We start from the raw sequence: 23833 nt of genomic DNA, 5'->3' as shown, positions 1-23833 counted from the left end.
GGGGCTCGCTGCGCTCGCCATGCTTCGGGCTCGGTGGCTCGCTGCGCTCGCCACACTTTATAAAATCAACTCTGTGCCGACGTGGATAGTGGTATGAACAGGTCGGGACGACGCGTACCACATCCGCTCGCCACGCTCTGGGCTAACTTGAGGTACTTGTTTCCTAGCACGGTGCCCATCGCATACCATGGCATACCGTATGCGATGGTATGCGATGCGATATTCGGGTAAATGACCCGGAATGTACAATTAAATATCACATAGCATCGCATGCCAGCAAGTGCACAATGTTAAATGCACCCCCATTGTCAACGCCCACCCCACTATCAACGCCAACCCAAAGCGTGGCGAGCGCAGCGAGCCCACGAGGAGCGGCGGTATGCGTCCTCCAACCTTTTCATACCGCCACAATTCACGTCGACTTGGAGTTGATTTTAGATAGTGGGGGTGGCGTTGACAATGGGGGTGCATTTAAAATTGTAAGCACCCATCAGGGTGCTTGTACAATTAAAATTTGCATTGCATAGCATGCATCGCATGCCGCTATATTGCATGCGATGCGATGCACTGCGATGGAAATCGGGGGCGCCGTGCTAGGAAACAAGTACCTAACTTTGATAGTGGGGGTGTGCAAGGATGGAGTAGCATGCAAATCGGCAGGAAATCACGGAAAATTGGCCTCAATCGGCCGCTAAATCGCATCTGATTTTGGCATGCGATTTGAAGCCGATTTCGCGGGGGCTGTGATAATACACAAGTACCAATGAGGTCTCCAGGGTTGTCACTAGGAATGTTGGGGCCCAGAGGGGCGTGGACTGGAAATCAGTCCGGGGTACCAAAATTCCCCCTCATCTCCCCCCTCCACCATCTTCCCGCCCCCTCACCCCCCTCATCTTCCCCCCTTCTGCTCCTTTATCCCCTCCTGCTGTAGGCAGCTGGTCCCGATGTACAGGCTTCTTCAATGCAGGGCGCTGACGGCCAAATCAAATGCAGCACCGGCTGGTGAGCCAATCAGAAATCGGGTACCAGCAGCCACTCTGATTGGCTAACAGTACACAAGCTCTGATTGGCTCAAAAGCAGGTGCAGCATTTTTATTGCCCGCCGACGTCCTGCATTGAAGAAGACTGTTCTTTGGGACCTGCACCGAGTGCAATGCAGGCAGCACAGTGGAGGCATTTGGGGGGGGGGGGGTTGCAGTGGTCAAAATGAGCTGCACAGGCCATTCAAGAGGCCGGGACCCTGGACAGCTGTACCCACAGCACCCCCCTGGAGAGGGCCCTGGAGGTCTCTACTATGAGACCCTAATATTATGTTGCAATTTTCAAAGCATCTTCATAATTTTCACCAATGCTTTTAAAGTTTCAATCATATTCAATACAATTTTGTTTGGCATAAAATCTCCACTTCAAATCTATTGGCTGAACCTGCTGGGGCTGCAATGTCTTTAAAAAGTGTGAATATTGTAAATATAGTCCTGAAAGCCAGTCACACTATTCACTCTCGCGCTATTGCCTTTGAATGATTAGTGCAGACCCTTGACTCCTGCTCCTCTAATGCAAAACTGTAGTGCGCACAATCCTCCCCCACTACAGGCACCATTAGGGATTTATAATTATGGTTTCTCTGCTCTCTATGTCCCACTTCTGCTTTGTTACTGACTTAAACACTATATAACAATCATTGCTTCTTTCACTTAAATGGCATTAGCTGACCTGAACTCGCTTTGCATTAAGCCTTTTGACATCTCAGTGTCACATGGCCTATCTTGTCCTCGTTATGTATACAAGCCTGCTCTCTAGGTGTTTCTGGGCTAACAGCACATGGATAGCTTTCCCACACATGTTTGAGAAATATAGCTGTACAATGTAATACATAGCTGCCTACCCTCCTGCATTCTGCAGCAGACTCCCTGAAATAGCAGCAATCTCCCTCTCTCCCTTATTAGGATATAGCAATCTCCCTCCTATCACCTAGCCAACATTAAACTGTTATATTTTTGGGGAAAAAAGGAATGAGAGATATATTTACATTGAATCATTGGCACCATTTCCCAGCACTTTACCAAGCATAGCAGCTCTTACTAACTGCTTTGGGGATCATCTACATTTGGATATAAGTCATTTTAAAATATTCCTCCCAGATGTAGTAGTACACACCCACGCTTCTAGGTGCCACGTTCACAATCTCTTTTCACAATCTATGGAACTAGACACGCCCTCAAGGGTGGAGCATGACACGCCCCCTGAATGGGGCGTTTTGCAAAATTCTATTACCCCCTATAATCTCACTGAATGTAGTTTTCAAAAGTAGGCAAGTATAATGTAATAATGTATTTATTACACTGTGAATTCCACGAAAATTAACTTTTTGGTATTTTTATTTGTTTTCACAATGGATAAAATGAAAGGATCCGCATATATGAAAAACACAAAAAAAAAATTAGCATGGAACAGAAGAGTAATACTTTAATGCATAAAATAACAATTCATTTTGATTAGAATGGAGCTGATTTGAATTTCTGGGTTACCTTGTTTTGTGCTGGCAGTTCAGACATCACAGTATATCAAAGGAGCCATTAAACCCAAATCCCATCTGTACTGTGATATTTTTAGGCTTCAGAGCCCCAGTGACATCCCGGAAGCCTCCAGGACCCCAAGACACACCATTCGCTGCCCAGTTTGATTTCCCTTAAGACTCGAAATACCAGCAACTAAACTGATGTACATAAAAAAAAAAAAAAAGTACGTTCCCCTGAGTTAAAAAGATAAATGTTCTGCTTCAGTGAATATAAATATGAAAGCAAAATCATTTCAACCTATATTATATCTAGCAAATACAGCGTTCCATGCAGACCATTATAATTATATAGCTGTAGAACAGATAGCACAATACTTATCTAAATAGATGGTGCAATCTGATGCAGCTCAAAGTGAGGATAACAAGCCAGATAGTGAGACATTAATCTCACCACTTTGTGTTGTGCAGAGAGGGTTCGTACAATCTGTGCTAGGAGACTGGTGCTTAATTTTGCCACCAGACTAAATTAGCATTGTTTTGTTTATATATGTCTTGTTATGTGCAAGGTTTTTTTTACAAGATAACACTTTAAATAACAGTTTTAATTCCAAGTCTGTAGTTTGCAGATGGAGAATCACTCGATGTTGCCCACCACTTACCAACCCATAGTAACATAAGATCACGGAGGAGGTCTGGCTTGAACAGTGAAGAGACAGATTATCCATAAGGTGCCGTTAGCTCCCAAATGAAGCACAGTGGGTGGGATATGAGGGCACTCAGCTCAATCAAACATGTTTTTTTTTTAATAATCCTATGCTATGTACACACGGTGCAATTCAGGGTCCCGTTCTATTCAATTTGGAGTATACAGTAAAGATAGAAAGTGACCCTGAATCACACTTGTACAGCCTCATTTGAGCCAGATTCAATCCCGGTGCGTGGCTCCATGGGATTGGGATCGATAGCAGAAATAGATGTGCAGTTGAGTCTATTTCTGCTTCGATCTGCCACCCCCCCCCCCCCCCCACTATTCCATTCCTCCCTATTGAATTGATATAGGTGGCCGCCACATCGCACCGCATGTGCACACCTTAAGAGGGGCTGTCTGAAGTAGTATCTTACCTATAGCCCCATGGCATCTTATCTAGCACTGGTGCAGTGTGATTTGGTCTGTCCTATTTAGTTACTGTATTAAGTAAAAATTATAAAATTATTATACTTTATATTATTTATATCATTGGTACCCAGTACACTAACTGAACAGAGAAATAGTTTTTAATCTGTTTGCAATGCTTCTGTGATGTCATAGTTCCTAGTTAAATCATAGGTTGCAATCTTATAAATATTGGTCAAGGCTACAAAATGGCGGCTGTCATCATGCGATGGTTTTATGTAAACATAAAAAAAATATAATAATCTAGGCAGCCTTTCATAACAACATAAAGACCTCAAACATAAAGCTGAACATTGAGCGCTATTAATGTCACAAAGAAAAAAAAAACATTGATAGATTGTGTCAAACTCATCTGATCAAATATAGCTCCAGAATCTAACTGGGCTTTGATTGCTGAGCAAATAAACCTTAAGTTACCGTGACCTTTTGTGCCTCCTCTCAGGATACATGGCTTTATAGTCTTGACGTGCCTATCAGAAGAAATATCAAGTGCCCAGTTATGTGACAGCATAATATCATGATTCGTGATGGGATTTACTAGAGTCATTAAATGGACCTGCTGGGACCCCCAGACAATATGAACTGCAAATTGTCTCAACTTGCTTTTTCTTGTAACATTGTGTCAGAAGACAAAGGAACCAGGCAATGAGAGCATGCAATATGCATTTTATTTATTAAGTCTTGACTAGGAGAATGTTTTTTACAAAGGGACTGCTAAACATTTAGGGGGTCCATTTACTAAACTTGAGAGAGATTATTTGAATGAAGATAAAGTACTTTTTTTTGTAGTACACAAATATATTTCTCAAAAAAAACCTGTATGTATAGATTTTTGTGGATGTGCTACAGATGGGGCAGGCCTCTTCCTGGCTGGCGAATCGCCAGAACGTCCCCGCTGGCGATCCGCCAGCAGCTTCGCCAGCCATCAGACTGAGACGTGCGTGCGTCTCATGCGCACGCGCGTCTCAATCTCCATCGGCGGGGCGACGGGAACCCTGTCCGTCTCCGCCTCAGGGAGACGGACAGGGTTAGGGGGGGTGCGGGGAGGCAGCGGGGACAAGCCGACAAGCCAGCGGGGACCCGTGGGAGCAGCTGGAAGCACCGTCGGAAGGGGACGCGCACGCCTCTCGTGCGCGCGCGTCCCCTTCTCGCAATCGATATGGCGCTGGCGGGGGATGGTGGCTGGCGTCACCGTCGCCATCCCATGCCAAGATGGGACCTGCCCCATCTGTATATTTTTATTTATATACTAGTTAAAAGCCTGTCAAAATGATGGCTTAGTCCATATCTTCTCCTACCTCCAATATTGGTCTTCACTGCTCTGAGGTCTCCAGATACCGCAAGTTTGAAACAGATCATTTTGCTCTCACTTTCTGTTAAGGAGTAATTTGGTCCATAGAAACGACTCTAGTGGTCATTGGTGCTACTTCACCTGAGAAGGATTATTTATCCTTTTATATATACATTAGTAAGCCCACAAAAAGCAAATGCTTCGAAAGCTAGATGTAGTTTCACTTGCTGCCAACAGATGGCAGTGTTTCAGTGACACACGGATACTAGACATATATATAGATGATAGATATTTTTACATATATTTTTTCCACTGATACAGTATTTCAATCCTAGATTCCTTGGTTGTCTCTAATGTGTACTACATTCTATTAGGAGCAGCACTGCTGTTTCATAAGTAGGTTATTTATATCTTTCATTTAAAAGGTTTTTTACTAGTTTGTTCCCAATTTCTCTCTTTGTTTTAGGATAATATAGTGGTGTTTACCCATAACATCCAGCTTACTGTACACCCTTTCACTCACAAAATGGATTAAAAGTGTACCACCCCTATTTGCATCCGCTCGGCCCTGGAACATGCACATACTGTATAATGTACATTCAGCAAACCAACTTGTGTTCAGCCAAGTTTTTTCGATAAAGTTGTGATAAATAATTGAATACATGTCCTATTGTCATTAGACACCAGAGTGCATATTAACTGTCTCTGCACCATTTTAAATGTATTTTTTCAATCAGTCAGAGCTTGACAGTAGGATGTAAGTATCTCATTATTGTGGTCCATCATAAATGACAACTTTTCTGATCATTTGCAGAAGGTCCAGTCATATTTCTGGATATATAATGACATGTCTTGATATGGGCTTTATACAATTAAGTTATTTTCCGGTCACTCAGACACATCTCTGGTGTTTTCACAGATGGTGAAACCATTTGAAGCCACACTCGTCATTTCTATAGGAAAGTGATGAACAGTTGCTATTGATGCAGGGTACCATTATGTTAATTAGGCAGAGGCATTTGCTTTTAAGCACAGAACATGGAGCACTTACAGATAATAATGGCACCCGATCATCATTATAAATCATACAATAAAGCATAAATACAAAGATTTCCTGGAAAATAACCAATAATAGGCTCTCTAGTGTATTTTCAGAGTGTAGGTTGCACAGTGTTTTATCTTTTACTCATGACCAGATGTATTTCAATGGTCATGTGTGTATAAGAACTGCAGACATTATTCATGTATTTATCAATCTCAGAGTGCAGTCGCTGTGTTTTGGTTATAACATTTCATTTGCCACTTATATAGAATGTAGGATGTACATCTAAATCGGATACATATATATTGTTTTACTGTAGTGAAATAACGTATTTGCTTGTTAAATGCTGATAAAGCATCAAAGTGTTTAGGAGCACCAATGTTTTGTCAAAAAAACAGCTTTTAGAAATCTGGTGTATTCAGGCCAAAGTAATAAATGATTGGCTACTGTGGGTAAAACAATATGTTTGCTTGCACTATTTCAGCAGTTCTCAAACTGTGGGTCCTGACCCCAAAGTGGGTTCCGATCTTCTCAGCATGGGGTGGCGATTACATGTTGCTGACCATCAGGCTGGTGTCTTTACTAATCTCAGTCATTGATTCAAGGAGTCTCAAAAATCAGTTGAATCGTCTGTTACTTCAGGCCCCTCCCATCATTTTGTGCCTCCACAATGCTGCCAAGTATGTGCTGTTGGCTGACTTCCAGGGTACAGCAAAGACCAATTAGAATATAAACAAAGCGCGGCGGCACTCAACAGGACTTCCACCAAAAGAAGAGTCAGACCACTTTGGGGTTCTCCGTTCGATGTTTCATTCGGCTAGACTTTTATCAAGACGTGTATACCCAAGTTCTTGATAAAAGTCTAGCCGACTGAAACGTCTAACGGAGAACCCCAAAGTGGTAAGTGGTCTGACTCTTCTTTTGGTGAAAGTCCTGATGAGTGCAGACGCACTGTGTTCATATATATATATATATATATGTTCTGAGGAAGGAGCTTCAGCTCCGAAACTGTTGACCACCAATACTGACTTGTTTTGCACGTTTTTAGTCTTTATGACCTAATACAGTTTTTCACCATTTTTTGAGGGTGCCGCCTCCTGTTTTCATTTATTTAAAAATCGTTCTTATATTAATCTACGTGGAAGGCACCTCACAACCTTTTTTCTGGACGGTTCTAAGTGCCGGTCCTCACGAAAATTTATATATATTTAGCAGTTTAGGAATAGTGCAATTGCTTTTTATATATACATATATATATATATATATATATATATATATATATATATATATATATATATATTAACAAACAAGTAATATTTTGCCCAATACTTTCGTGTAAGATTTAAACATTAGGGGACTTATACCGAGTTGAATACAAGTCAGCCACAATTGCACCCACATTGTGCACAAGAAGAAAAAAAATGGGAAATCTCCCAGATGTAGAATTGTAGTACAACACCCTTATTCATACACTTGGATTTATATTTTTCATTATCAGTGCACACTTGGACCAGCCCTATTGGACCAGTGCAAGAGATCAGTCTAAAAACTGGCTTACTGTATTGTCCTATATGTTTAACTCTGTCTAGGCTGTAACTGTATTAATACACCCTCACTAGCCATCGGCAACATGCCAAATTCTCATCAATTATGATTGCTTTTACTTTGTAGTTTGCACTAATATGACCTAAACTAGCACAGTTTGGTTTCTATGGGTTACCGTGCAATTGTAAATTACTTACGCTATCTAAGAAAACCAACAATCATAATGGGATCAGTAACTTACAGTAAAAAAAAATGGCTATGGGGATTAGTTCTATATGACCATTTAAGCACTGGGTATAGGGTAAGTGCAAGTGTCCTATTAAATAAAGCTGACACAGCTTTGTATAGTACTGTACACAAATAATTAATTAGTATTTCCATGCAACAACGTAGGTACAGTTAGACAACCTGAGTAACATCAGCTTCTATTTGCCCTGATTAGAAAAACAACAATATATTATTTTCACAGGTGGAAATAAACAAATCATCCTTATAAAAAGGTCTTCCAGGTAGAACAGAGGCATCACTAGGTCATAAATATAGTCCTGACCTCCTGAATGAGAACATCAGCTGAAGCTTCTGACATTCAAAGAGTTAATTCAATAATTAATTACAGATATTCATTTCTACAAAATGTTAATGCATAAGTCAGAGGTTATTGAGCAGAATGAATGTTTACGTGAATACAGCTATGTGGGCCATTGCTATGATTAGTCATAACCATAGCAATGGTCATTAGTCAGTGTGTATCTATTTTCTAAATGGCGTAACATTTGTTCCTTGACATTATTTTTTAGGTACAAAACAAACTCCTCCAAAATGTATCAAAACAAAGGGAATAATGTTCAGGGCATAGAATAAAAACAAACACAGCAACAAAAACACCAAATCCCCTAATTTCACATCTACATTTCTTTTGACATATGCACTGCAGAGCTCAAGAAAAAAAAAAGTATTTTTGATTGCAAAAAATTCCATAACAGAGCTCCTAATGAATCCAAACAACACATTATAATATACTAGCTAAGCCTTCGAAAAGATTGTAGTTACATTAGTTAAAAATACTGCTGTTATAGCATCGTCATTCCATGTGGCAAAACTGGGTCTTTAATTCAATCAGGTAGATCAAAAAAACTTACTGCAATCCATAACAACCAAAATGGGCCTCACTTGTTTCAGTAAGGCTCGAAAATGAAATTAATACTTGGTTTTTAAAAAATAATTCTGGATAGGAGGCTAATTTAATTCAGTTGGTGCAGGCAAACAATATAAATTATTGTGTTGGTAAAGTATGCTTCCCAACTGTCTCTATGTAATCAGGCATGACCATCTTTAGAACATCTGCAACTCACACAATCAGGATATCAGGGTACTTGCCTTACCACCAGGAAGATTGGAAGGTGTCTTTGACACTGTTGTGAACAGCAATTTGTTACTTTTTTTTTCTTTGTAAAGACCTAAATGGGTATTTTAATCAACTTCTGGCTATTTTATTTTAATTAAAAATGGCTGCCGCACTTCTGTATACCGACGAAAACTGTAAAGCACCAATATGAAAGAATACCTGTGTAAGATGCCTATTTCCTTACTAAAAATGGCTGACGCACCTATACTCTACAACTATATGAGAGAATATACGGAAGCGCAGGGAGCGTAAATAATGGACACTCTAACAGCCGCCAAATGGAACGCAAAATGACGCGTTTCCGGTCAGGTGGAACGCACAGACCGGAAACCCGGATACAAACAGGCGGAAGTTGCCGCACAGCCGGAAACGGCCAGACGGCGGTGAGCCACGCCGCTCAGACCATCCTGAATACAGGTATAAATATGGGTCATAATGTGAAAGCCTCTTCTTGTTTATCTCCTTGTCCTTGAGAAAGCCGCTGAGTCCGTGACCAGAGGCGGGGAAACGCGTTGGAAATTTATTATTGCACCAGAGGGAGACCATACAGAGAACCAAACAGACCACCCACCCAAAGGTGACTCCATATAAAGTTGTACCGAAAGGTGATTCAGCACCATCAACTGGGAGACCGCAGGAACTACAGGTGGCAGCTGTAAGGTACCCTGAATACAATCTGTCTGGCCAGACATAAAAAACCTTGACAGTATAACCCAAACTTATTGCAAAGTTTACCACTAATCCATAATCAGACTGCTAACTAAACCAGACATTCCAACCAATTAACATACTAATATGACTGTGACTAACCTCAAGGGAAGTGAAATCTTTTGATTTTAACAAATCTGCATACTAAACAGACACAACCGGTTGTGCTAAAATATTTTATGTACCTTTTATTATTTTTCTTATATATATATTTGTTTAATTATATGTATGTTGTATGTGTTTTTCATATTAGTGAGCAAATAAATTGCATGTACTGTTACCCCCTATATTGCGCAGTTCTATTTCCTTTCTTTCGGCTATTTTATTTATTTGTTCATACATGTTCTCCTGCAACTATTGCTAAGTACATTTCATTTTATAAATGGAATTTGACTTAGTCAAAGCTCTGTTCTAAGCAATGGATTACACTGAGTTCACAGAAAGGACCTTATTCTGGTCCACTGGCAAGGCCACATTAATTTGCAAGGGGCTGATGTTTCTTGTTTGCGCATGCGCATTTCTGAGCATGTGCATGTGCTGGGTGCCTGCAGTCACGGCAAACAAACTTCCCTTGCAAGCGGAGGGGGGGATTGGGGCATCTGCCATCACCAGATCACCTATTCCTTCAGAATGTGAACGCAGATGTAAGGTTGCTCTAAACAACCTTAGATATGCGTGCATGTTCCACATCATTCAATGGTTGGCGACCATCGAATGATGTGGGTGTTCCCCCGCAGGCTGCGAATGGATGTTTATGTAAAGCATTCATTCGCATGCCGTGAGAACACATGCGCTGTGCGAATGGTGGGCTGGAGTACCACTATTCACAAGGCGGGATCTGGTTGACTCGCAAGGATGGGAATTCACATCCGAGCGAAAAAACCAGAATAACCTCCATAAATTGTGTGTTATACTGTGTGCAAAGGCACAAAAGAAGCCAAGCTTGTGTCATTACTTTAAATATCACCAGTTTGAATATTGTACCATCTGGGTACAATATTCCAACGATGCAGTATTTAGCCTACATTATAATTTGCTATACACACACTAGAGCTAATTTTCTTTAAAATAATTTTTTGTCAGGATCCAATTAACCAACAAGTATTTTTATTGAATTGTCGGAAGAAGCACACAGGAGTACAGTGGGGAATACTGTATACAACGTCTATGCAACAAGGGTGATGGCAGGAATCGAACCTAAACAATAAGATGATTAATTTCTTTGGTTATCATTGGTCAGTAGACCCCAAAGTAACTAAGCGACAAATGCCCAGATGGCCAACATGGTAAATAGAAAAAAAATCAATTTAATAGACAGTTTATATATAATAGAAAATAGCTTATTAGTGGATGTGGGTATGGATCATAAGGTCACCAGCATGTTGACCGACAGTCCAAAAAATGTGAAAAACCCCATGTCGACCTTTTGACTGTCGACCTAACCCATGTCAAACTAATGACCTTGTTGACCTAGACATGTCGCCCTTCCTGCATGTCGACCTAAAATCATGTTGACCTAATGGTGTCGACCTAATAACTGTCGACCAACATGCTGGTGAGCCAATGAACGTATCCCGTGGATGCATTGTAAACATTCTGACTAGAAAATTGCTTTGTAAATGTCCGCTTGAAACAGTCGCTAAATGCTTGGCTTATTTTTCTTACCCTATTAAGTGTATTTGAGACTTTCAGTTATTGTAACATCTAAGCATAGATGCTTTTACTGGTGTGGTACCTAAGGGCACCAACAGTGACAAAAGGAGTATATTTCAAAAGCCTCAAATGGAGATACCAGCCAATCAGCCCCTAACTGCCATGTTACAATCTTTCAAAAAATTATGTTTAGAATCTGGTTGGTTGATTCTTTATCTCTGTCCACTTTGTCTCATTCAAAGGCTTAGTATATTGACCCTAAAGATTGAAAGGTGGGTACTTGTTTCCTAGAACGGCGCCCACTAAGCTGTTTGCTTAGTGGGGTATTCTGCGTAGGGAAATCGCATTGCATGGGCCATTTTAGTGCCGTGCGATGCAATGCGATTTTTTCATTAATATTAGGTATACCATAATATGATTGTATGTCATAAAATGAGGTTTTATGCACCTCCCCACTATCCACGCCACCCCGAAGCGTGACGAGCGGCGGTGGTACGCATCCTATGACTTTTTCATACCCCCACTATCCACATCGGCGTGGAGTTGATGTTATATAGTGTGGCGAGCTCAGCGAACCACCGAGCCCGAAGCGTGGCGAGCGGACGCGGAATACATGTAAAGTTATCTGCTTCCCCTCGCAGGGCTCGCTGCGCTTGCCATGCTTCGGGCTCGGTGGCTCGCCACACTATATGAAGTCAACTCCACGCCGACGTGGATAGTGGGGGCATGAAAACGTCGGAGCACGCAATTCGCTGCGATCGCCATGCTTCGGGGTGGCGTAGATAGCAGGGGGGTGCGTAAAACATCATTGTATGTCATACAATGATATCATTGCGGGAGGTGCGATGCGATCCCCTGGGACACACAGAGCAGTGAATAAATTACATAAAAAAATCACATCGCACGCCACTAAAATGGCCCATGCGATGCGATGCGATGCAATGCGATTTCCCTACATTTGCGTACGTACAAAATCTGGGCGCCGTTCTACGAAACAAGTATTGAAAGGTGAATGGATACGAAATCAGAATTGTAGGCAAACTGAATAGGGCCACATACAGCTGTACTGGGTCCAGGTACTGAGAGGAGGTGAGGCCCTGTCCTTTGGAAATTTGCTGCTGTCTACAATGGGCAATGGTGGGAAGGGGCAGTGGGACCCGGCACCCTGCAACAGGCCTGGGTAAAGAGTAACTGCCCCATTCCTTATAGCACCACTGTGTGTAAATGGATTAGCATGAGATTACAGCAGCAAATATAGTTTAATTTGTTAAAAAATATCAATTATGGTGCATTTGTTTTAAAATTATTTTGTCATTTTTTTACATGTTTAAAAATTAAATATGTTTTTAAGTTAGCTTTACAAATAATATGAATACAAATTAAATATTTATATAAACAGAGTTTTATTTCTAATAAACAGGTATCTGTAGCCACCTAAAGTTAGATTGCTAGCAGCTTACACACCCTGGATGAAAAGATACAGTACTTATTTTATTCATTAATGATTTGAGGTCACTGATTTCTTCCTGTTTCTGGAACTTTTGATAAGAATTAAATATTAGAACCAAAAAAACTGCTATTACTACATACCACAGAGTACCACCACGGACCAGCACTGGCTGTAAAGTAGTTCCTTTACCATGCAGCATATAGTACACAAATTCACATGTAAATAGCACTTGACAGTTGATGGATACTTGCACATTAATTATCTTTATGGCCAGGCAGAGTTATCTATGTTACACTAAGCAGCCTCCTTTACCATGTACATATCAGGGAATGTCACTCTCTTTGATGGATTGATACAGCTGCATACCCACACGCAGTGAGAGACTAGTACCACAGATATAAACTCACGTTTTACAAGTGTTACCAAAAAAACATTACTGCTGGGATAAATTGTTATCAAAGGTGCCTTTTCCAAAAAGAATTAATCTTTAAAAGACCTCTTATGTCTTTATATAAAATAAATGCTTTGTGCACTGGAGAATAGAAATCAAAGGAGACTTGGCATTAATGTGAACTGATATATTTAACCAAATTGTGGAATACAGCCAGGTAGGGTGTATAGAAAAATGTGCCACCTATCACATTAAATGCCCAATTCAGACCTGATTGCATGGCTGCACATTTGCACAGTGGCCAATTGTCGGTATACTGCGCATGCCGTGCTGCGATGAACTCCAGCAACCTTCTGTTCACTGGCCATTGCAGGGTGATTGACAGGGACTGGATGTGTGAGGGTGGGTACTAACAGATTTTTGGTAGTGTTATGGAAAATGCAGGCATGCAAAAGCCTGTTACGGCAGGGAATGTGACATCAGCAACAGGTCGGATGTACCTGTATTTTTCGCAGTCGTCAAGTCAGTCTTGGGCTACGCGGTGGCTGTGATGAGTTGGGGCCAGTGTAAAAATCATAGATGGTGAGCCTGTTGCAATGGGTTTTGGACATTATCAACCGGCCAAATAGGCTGTGCAGGTAAGTCAATTTTGATTAGACGTTGCAGTTTATTTGACTGTACACACAGGCTGCGCTGGGGATGGTTGCTGGTTATCTCCAGCGGCTACATCACGATTTTGACTAAGCCAAATTGGTTACTACATATCAGTACACTAAAGTAACTGGTGCTACCCAGCCTAGTGTTGGAATAGTCTGTGACATGTTACCTACGGAAGTGTTGTTCCACGGAAAAAAGGCCACATCAAAATCATCTTCCCTAGTTCCCAGACAGTTACAGATATGAATGAGATCATTCAGTGTGTGTGTGTGTGTGTGTGTGTGTGTGTGTTTCCAGTAAGAGTTGCTGTTACAGGATTTTATGTGTTAAATATTTATTGAGCCTGACATCTCTTTCAGGTGTTATTAAATACTGTGCTGTTCAACAATATCAGTGTGTGTTATGCTTCTAAACTGTGCCAACTCTCAGCCCTTATTCCATCGTTGCAGCCTGTCTCAGTGGGATCACCACTCAGCTAACATTATATATGGAATCCACAACAGCTTTCTCTCCGGTTATTGTGACAGCTAGGCATTATGTGTACTTTATTGATTTAAGTTTTAAATAAAAATATTTTTAGTTGCTTAAATCTATTGAGCTCATTTTCATGTAAGAAATGCATTTCCACACTTAAACTGTAGCGTACAAGTCTGTATCCAGATTTGTGCATTCTCTGCATGAGCAAATGTCAATGTACATTTTAGCTGTAATCATCATCTAAATATATTACATTTTTGTTCATGAATGTTACTGGTACCGTAGCTAATTGGTATAACGCAATGTGCGTATAAAGTGCATTAAACATAGAGGTTACTTTGTGGCACGTTAAAGTATCTAGAACTCATGTTATGGATGTTGGTAATTCTCCCTGGTGATATCATCCAATGTCTCTTTGTGGTGTAAAGATTCATTGTCATTGCTAAACATTGACTGCTTAAAAGCCAGTGCTGGGAAATAACGCTGTAACCTCTGGATAAGTGTGTGTGGACTGTCGTCTATAAGGCTCTTGGTCCTATACATCCCTGTCCATCTGTGCCAAGCCACTCTCACTAATCATTTCCCTGAGCCTGAGAGTGAAAGAGATACAGTAACACTGACATCTTTCATATCTTCTTATAACTACATCATTTAAAATAATTTGGCATAAACAGATGGATGGTGCAAAACAATACAACTGATTATTATTGAGCCAAATAGGCCGGGACGTATCTAGAACTTTGTGGGCCCCATAGAAAAATCTTGAAAGTGTCATGTAGGGGCAGGAAAGAGAGGAGAGTGAAAGAGAGAGAGGAGTGTTTTCATAAAAAAAGAGGGAATAAGGAAGAGAGAGAAGGAGGGAGCAGAAGGCGAGACACTACTTGACTACAGCACAGGACAGAGCAGAATCATAGACAAAAGATGGATGGGGGAACATGGACAATGGGTGGAGACATGGGCAGATAGATGAACCAACAGAGCACCATATGAGGGCATACATAGATGAACAGATGGGGTGTGGACAGAGGAGCAGACAGAGCACCATATAGGGATATAGACGGACAGGCGGACGGACTGCAGAGGGCATAAACGGACAGGTGGGATGGGGCATAGATGGACAAATGGACAGATGGAAAACCATATGCCGGCACAGACAGATGGCGGGAGGGAACACAGATGGACATGTAGGGGCATGGATGGACAGATAAATAGAGAACCATATGGGGGCATAGATGGACAGAATGATGGACATTATAATGCATAGATGGAAGGATGGAGGGGGCATAGACGGATAGACGGATGGGACATAGATGGATGGGAGGGGGGAATAGACAGACAAACGGTCAACTACAGCACCATATGGGAGTATAGGAGGACATGTGAGGAGGGACACAGACAACAAACAAGGGCAGACAGACAGAGCACCCTATGGGGGCATAGACGGACAGGTCGACAGACAGGAGGGGGCACATAGAAAGACGGACGTATGACAGGGGGAACATAGACAGAGAGATGGATGGGAGGGAGCCTAGATGGACAGACATGACTGGACAGGGTGCAGGGGATGTAGCTGTTATAGGGCTTAGGGCAGGGGAAGTGGTCCCCAAATACAATGTCACTGCACCCTGTAAAGTTTATTATTCTTATTTTTTTCATAATTACTGCTGCAGCACTGGGATTTGGGGCCCAGCAATGTATTTACTAGGAGGGAGTCCTTTCTTCACAGAGGAGTACTGGCATGGGAGGTCACGTGCTGGCTTAATTTTTCCAGGCTTTTGGTCTGTACTGTAGCCAATGCCAACTCCTTTTCAGAGGTAATTCCATCCTTTTTTAACAGAGCAGTGTTCAGCAGGTAGCCCGTGGGAAGCTCCAGGGCCACATGACCCCGGCTCCTGGGTGCACCAGGAGCCGGGGTCATACATCCTATGTGTTGGGTCACAGAAGACATCTAGTACAGCCCCTGGAGTGATGGTGGCAGCTGGATACAGCTGTGTGGGTGTAAGCAGACAGTTGGGTGAGAGCTGCATAGACAGAGGAGGCACTGATGGGAATGAGATGGCGAGATTGTTCCCTCATCAGTCAAGATGCTTTGCCTCCCTCCTCCCGCTCAGTAAGTACACTGCAGGTCCAAACCTGGCAGCAGCAGTAATTAAAATTAAGATTTTATTTTAAGAGAGTGCAGTACGTTTGCTTTTGAGGACACCCAAGCCATTGGGCCCCATAGCATCTGCATCCCTTGCACCCTCTATAGTTACATCACTGAACATAGGCAATGGTACATACAAGATCTACTTCCTCCCTAAAGTCCACATATAATATTATTAAATAGAGGAAAGACAAAGTGAAAATTGCTAGAGTTAAGGGGCAATACTGCAATTTGGTAAATAATTAAAAAAATAAAAATGTAATAATAATTGACTGAACAATATATACCAGGCATAGGGGAACCTTAAGTTGTTGAACTACACATCTCAGCATGCCCTGGTACAGTTTTGTTGTTTGGCCATGCTAAAACTGTAGCAGGGCATGCTGAGATGTGTAGTTCAACAACAGCTGGGGGGCCAACGGTTCCCCATCCCTGCTATATACCATCAATAAATAACCAAATATTTGCAATCAGTTTGCAGCTGTGTCTTCAAACACCGATACTATGCAAAAATATTCAAAGTGGCAGCCGCTGGGATCTGTATTAAGACTCCCACCAGCGCCTTTGCAAACCTAAGCAGCTGCATACAAAGACATCTGAGTCCTGTGCTGCTGCAGCTGCTGATCCCTAGATAAGGCAGCCAGCACATATATTACATACAACTTTACATGTATGTTTCTATGTGCTGACCGGGTCCTCTTGGCAATCTATGGTCAGTGTTGCAGCTCTGGGGAAGCTACCGATGATTACGGGTATAGAGTTGAAAAGTACTGATTGGAGGATGCATCACAAATATAACTTTGCATCCAAGCGTATATACACATTAATTTCTGTGCCCACAATATGGGAGCAATCATAACTCATTTTTCATTAATCTGGTATCAGGCTCAATATTTCTATTTAATATGCCAGAGGTTAAAATTGCAACTGGAACAGAAGGGGATCCCTGTACAATAAAGTTACATGAGGATCCATGTAAGTGAGGGTTTTCAGAATGCAATTATGCTTGGTCAGCTGTATTTATTTGTTGTTTTGGTGGAGGGTGTAATATTAGAGGCGTTTCCGATATTTCATCATTTTCAGTAATGTAATTTCACACTTTAATGGCTTCATTCATACTTCCTTCATACAGAAAATCACAATTTATCTTTGTATTAAATAAAACTAGTTCACAACCATATTGTAAATCCCATGAAATAACCTTTAATTGAGCTATTAATGTCAATATCAAGATGAAGTAAACTGTGTAAATCTATGCTAATTTGCCGCAATTAAGTACTGTGAGAATTAAAGTGCACTTATCGTAGAAAAATATTATAATTCTTTACAAGAAACTAGTACATATTGTTTATAAAAGCTTCACAATACTTCAGTTTTACTGTTTAATTTAAATTTTATTTTATGTTTTTTCATTTAATTGCATATTCTTCATTAATGGAATAACACAAAGGATAAGACCATGTACTGTATGTATGTCTCCCTACAAAGGGAATAGATAATGATCAGTACAAAAAAAAAAAAAAAAAAAACATTTTATAGGGTGGAAAATATCCATATACAAGAAGTTACAGATCATATTTTTCAACAATAAATTCCCCTAAAAAAACAATATTCAGAATTTCTTTTACTTTTTTTTTTCATTTCCAGTTTCGTTCTTTTATAGACTGGTAAATAGACTGTTTTAGAAGATTATTCATTAAGAAAAGTGTATTCATTATAGAACTAATGGATGTGGCTAAGCATGTTCAATGCCACAGTCATCAAGCATAGGGTCATGGGCATGTATCCCACAGTAGAGGCCGCACTCATTGCAGTTATATATACTGTATATATCTTGTATGTTTTCTTCATTCAACATTCAATAGAGATCATCCATAGGGAGTATATTATATAGACTTACATACATTGAAGACAGAAGGAGAATGGGACTGGTGGTTCTACATAATGAGAGGGGACCCCAAAATCAAGGTATAGGAAACACAGGGATCCAATAGGGGCACTCAACAATATAAAGACAAAATAAGTTTTAATGGTGGTACATCACCATAATTCCATGATGTTCAATCCATTTCAATAGTATAGTTGATGTTTTAGTCATGGGTTTTGTCAAGACACAGCAGCAAGCACAACCACACAGTTAGAGCAATCATATACAGCAGACAACATGGGATATAAACAGATACAAGCACATTTGTAGATGTGAATGGTAGCTTTAAAACAGAGCAAAATAACAAACTCTTATTAAAAGCCCCTCAATGTGTTAAGATGCAATCACACAACCTACAGAAGGGATACATAGACATATTGACCCCTAGATGGTAACTGAAACTGAAAATTAGGATAGCATTTGGAAAAAAACAAATGACTCAAACTTGTAAAGCTATTCTCCTACCATCATTACATATAAAATTACAAGTTCAAATAACTGTGTAGTTGGAAAGTTACAGATTATTAAATTCTATAGACTTGTTTAACTCCATTGAAAAAAGGAACAGGAAAGTAGAATATCCAGAACATATTTGTGAACATGATGAATTGTGCTCAGACATTTAAGTCCGTATGTATTAATATTATGGTGTGGAACAAAGTTAAATTCCAAATCATAACCCCAAAGCCAAATGAAAAACATATAATCTATGTTTCTGCCAAAGAGCACCAGGCTTGCCCCAAAGGGGCCACCCCAAACATAATGTTCTTCAAATTACCCCATATATAGGTTGGCAATACTAGGGGCAAATCTGGTGCCCATGGCAGTACCTAATATCTGTAAATCAAACAGCCCATCAAACGTAAAATAATTATGTGATAAGATAAAAGCCACAAAATCCAAAATAAACCTGCGGCGGCTGTCAGGCCCTTTTCTGTATTTAGATAGTTATGTAGTACTGAAAAACCTTTATTGTGTGGGATGTTGGTATATAGTCATGCAACAAATTTAAACTGGCTTTGCAGTGTAAATTATTGGTGCTTTAAAAAAACAGGAGATTTATTTCCAAATCTCTCACTTTCTGAATCTCTCATCCTATGTAATTTCACCCCACAAGTCATTAGTAGATAGGCTTTTTGCCATTTCTGGTTTTGAATGAGATTAAGAAAATTTGTAGTATGCATAGCATATTTTTTATGTGACCTGAGTGACAGTGCAAACCCTTGTAAAAATGAATCAACAAAATCAGAAAGAGAGGCAGTGAGTGACTTAACACCATCAGATGCTCAGGAGAATAGGAAAAGGGATTTGTGTACCTTTGGAAGGTGATAGGGTACTTGTGTATTTTGGCGGTGCCCATCGCATCGCATACCATAAGGCATACGATGGTATGCGATGCGACGCAATATCGCGCAATGCTGTACAATGTCATACAATTTTAAAATTGTATGACATTGTACATGGTATACAATGCGATGCGATTAAACATTGTATAAGCACCCTAATGGGTGCTTACAATGTAAAAAGCACCCCCACTCCACCCCCCCCACTATAAACGTGAACCCGAAGCGTGGCGAGCGCAGCGAGCCCGCGAGGGACGGTGATACGCGTCCTCCGACCTTTTCATACCCCCACTATCCACGTCGGCGTGGAGTTGAGAATAGAAAGTGTGGCGAGCGCAGCTCGCCACCGAGCCCGAAGCGTGGTGAGCGCAGCGAGCCCCGCGAGGGGATGCGGATACCTGTGAAGCCCGCGAGGGTACTCCGATACCTGTGAAGGTATCCGGCTGCGCTCGCCACGCTTCGGGCTCGGTGGCTAGTGGGGGTATGAAAAGGTCGGAGGACGCGTACCGCTGAGCTTGCCATGCTTCGGGTTCACGTTTATATTGGGGGTGCATTTCCCATTGTAAGCACCCATCAGGGTGCTTAAAAGCACCCTTTATGGTGCTTATACGATCTTTCATCACATAGGGGGCAAAAATCGCGTCGCATCGCATGCGATGCAATATAAACATTGCGCGATGCACATCGGGGGCGCCACTATAATACACAAGTACTGGTGATAGAAAGTGGGAATAATGGGTTGTGGATTAAATGAAAAGAAAATGATTGTAACTTCATCTAACCCTTTCTCTAAAAATGTTTTAAACAGAGCACAGTATTATTTATTTATTTATTTTTTTTATTTACAGTTTCTTATATAGCACAGCAGATTCTGTTGCGCTTTACAATTGTTGACAGCGATAAAACCAACTGGGTAACAGCAGACAGACTTGGAGCTTACAAACTATAGGGACATAGGAGGGAAACAAAAGGACAGGCACCAGTAATAGCATAGCAGTCGCACCAAGTTACAAGTCCAGAAGGGAAGCTATATAATATATAAGTGCCTCGGATGGTTATGTGTGTGGTACTTAAATATGATAGGCTTCCCTGAAGAGGTGAGTTTTCAGGGAACGCTTGAAAGTTTGGAGGTTAATAGAGAGTCATGTTGTGCGTAGAAGGGCATTACATAGTGTGGGAGCAGCCCAATGAAAGTCCTGTAATATTGAATGGGAGCTAGTGATCCGTGCAGAAAAGAGATACAGATCTTTGTGCAGAGCGGAGTGGTCGAGTTGTGAGATATTTTAAGATATGTAAAGAGATATATGCTGATGTAGTATGGATAATAGCTTTATATGTGGAGTAGGGTCAATTGTCGAGTTGTCAACAGTTATGGAGATACAGGTATCAGGATTATAAATGTTCTTGGCTGGTGGGAATATAATAATTTCAGTTTTGGAAATATTGGGTGAAATTTAATAGGATGAGAGATTCAGAAATTGAGAGATTTGGTAAGAAATCTCCAATTTTTTTTAAAGCGGCAATCATTTACCCTGCAAAATCAAACTGGTTTTGCAGTGTAAATGATTGCCGCTTTAAAAAAACCTGGAGATTTCTTACCAAATCTCTCACTTTCTGAATCTCTCATCCTATTAAATTTCACCCATTGAGTTTGAGGTGGCGAGAATACATCCAAGATGAGATGGTAGAGAGTCATTCAGAGACTCGGTCCAAAACCACTAGTGACAACTCTGGGGTTGATAGATAGATTGAGTATCATCCGAATACAAGTAATTAAATCTGAAAGAGCTGATTAGTTTGTCAATCAAGCTATAAATGATGGTTATGCACATACATGGAACCAAATGTTTGGGTCCTCTCTAATTTGGCCACCTGTATGTGTAGCCAATATGACATTAATCAAAGAGCAGGATTACAGAACTTGAGACTGGACTTTGTTAGACCTACTGCTGACATACAGCATATGTGCAGTTTTCAATATAAATGTTGCTTTTCAATAATAATATTATTATATTTGGGAATTGATTAATGAATCCTACATGTTCTATTATTGCCTGTAGTTCAACACGGAACAAAAATGGCAATGCAGAACACTGTGGCTCCTTGCAAATCCACAATAATACATAAGCACATCACACATGAAACAAATTGCTGTAGACCCCCTAGGTCTTCATATAGTATTACGTAAACAGTTTTGCCTTAATCGACTGTACTGTTTTATTGGGACAATACCAGTGCGCTTAATATGTCTTATTTGTTCCCCAAAAATATGCTTTTTATATGCGTTTGATGTAGGATCACATCCTGTATATATAGACATACAGTATTGTATGCAATATAAGACTGCATTCATGTATGGTCTAAAGGTCTACATAGTCTCATTGAAAATATTTTGCCTAAATCTACTACATGGTTTTAGATACTTTTATTGGTACTATACCAGTGCACTAAAGTGTGTTATTTTATGTGCTCTAGATATTTTTTATGTGCTTTATATTTTTTTGAGAATACATTTATTTTATATACACTACCAGCAGAATATTTAATTATTAATGCACCAAGGGTTTATACCAATTTGTTTCAAGTATTGCCTAATCTTGGGTTTCTAGGATACCCATGGGTCTGACACACAGGCTGCTGTAAAGGAAATACATATTCCATTAAAGTTCTCTTTTGTTTACAGACACACAATACAAATGCTAAATACGTCTTTGTACCTTTTCTTGTACCAGTGTTAGTTAATTAAAAAGCATTACACACTCATTGAAACTAATTCAATAGAACCATTTGATATGAATGCTTCAAACACACCAAATGAATGCCACCTAAAAATAGGAACCTTTCATTGATGATCATATACTTCAATATTACATACAGCACGATTATTATGAGTACTTGATATAATGTAGTTGTTGCACATTATGCAGAACTTAATAAACTGTAAATGTGAGGCATAATGTTTTTATTATACAATATGTAAATTCTTACTATGTGATTTAACAATTAGGTGTATCACACTAAAGCGTAGGAGTATTCCATGCAAATTATTCACCCAGATATTAATAGAATAGGATATTGGGTTTTTTAAACTTCAACCAAAAAATGAGCACATGCCTGCATATGTCTTAAACTTTTGAGTGCAAACATCTCTGTGCGAGATGAGCAAACTATCTGCTTAAAGTACCAGCTTGCTCACATGCTATATAAATTCAAATAAAAAATGTTGTGATAAAAAGGTTATGGGTGAAATTTAATAGGATTAGAGATTCAGAAAATTAGAGATTCGGTAAGAAATCTCCAGTTTTGTTAAAGCAGCAATTATTTACACTGCAACATCAAACTGGTTTTAAAGTGTAAATGATTGGCGCTTAAAAAAAAAACTGGAGATTTCTTACCAAATCTCTCACTTTCTGAATCTCTCATCCTATTAAATTTCCTCCTATGTTTCCTATAAAAGGTAAACATTACAGGTCATTATGCTGAACAATTATGCTTGCCTGGTAATTTTCACACCTATTTTGATAAATTCAAGACCATATACCATATATACTCGAGTATAAATCGACCCGAATATAAGCCGAGGCACCTAATTTTACAACAAAAAAAACTGGGAAAACGTATTGACTCAAGTGGGACCCTCACTCGAGTATAAACCGAGGGGGGCTTTTTCAGCATAAAAAATGTTCTGAAAAAGTAGGCTTATACTCGAGTATATATGGTACATTCATTTCTGGATTGTTTAGAATATTTCTTATACGTTACATGAAAAAAAATTAAGTGTACCAGTTACGAAGTACCGGATGATGCTTGTTCGGACTGCTATGCAGTAACAGAGTTCTATGATGTACTACGTTATCTATGTTAATTAGACCAGCAGCGGTCCATTCAAATTTTTAGATTATTACTTTTTTGATTGAACATTATTTACTGAAATCTTTCTTTCTCAGGAATGATCAGCAATATGGTGGACTAGTTGTTATCCATACTGTTTATAATTGAGCATATGTCAAGCAAACTTGCCTAATACTGTATAATTAATCCCATAACATCATCAACAGTGTATAGACGAAATCACTTATTCAGTCTCATCAATGGTTATCAAGAAT

General features: G+C 40.1%; 1 protein-coding gene across 4 annotated transcripts in view; it reads right to left on the bottom strand.

Annotated features, from left to right (window-relative positions):
- The window catches only part of LRP1B (LDL receptor related protein 1B), a 1445580-nt gene that overhangs the window by 1160680 nt on the left and 261067 nt on the right, over positions 1-23833 (bottom strand). The window lies entirely within an intron of this gene.

The sequence above is a fragment of the Crinia signifera genome, chromosome 7 (genome assembly GCF_055691185.1).
Source record: "Crinia signifera chromosome 7, ASM5569118v1, whole genome shotgun sequence".
NCBI lineage: Eukaryota > Metazoa > Chordata > Amphibia > Anura > Myobatrachidae > Crinia > Crinia signifera.
Note: the sequence above shows the minus strand (reverse complement) of the source record. Positions and strands in the feature narration are given on the sequence as shown.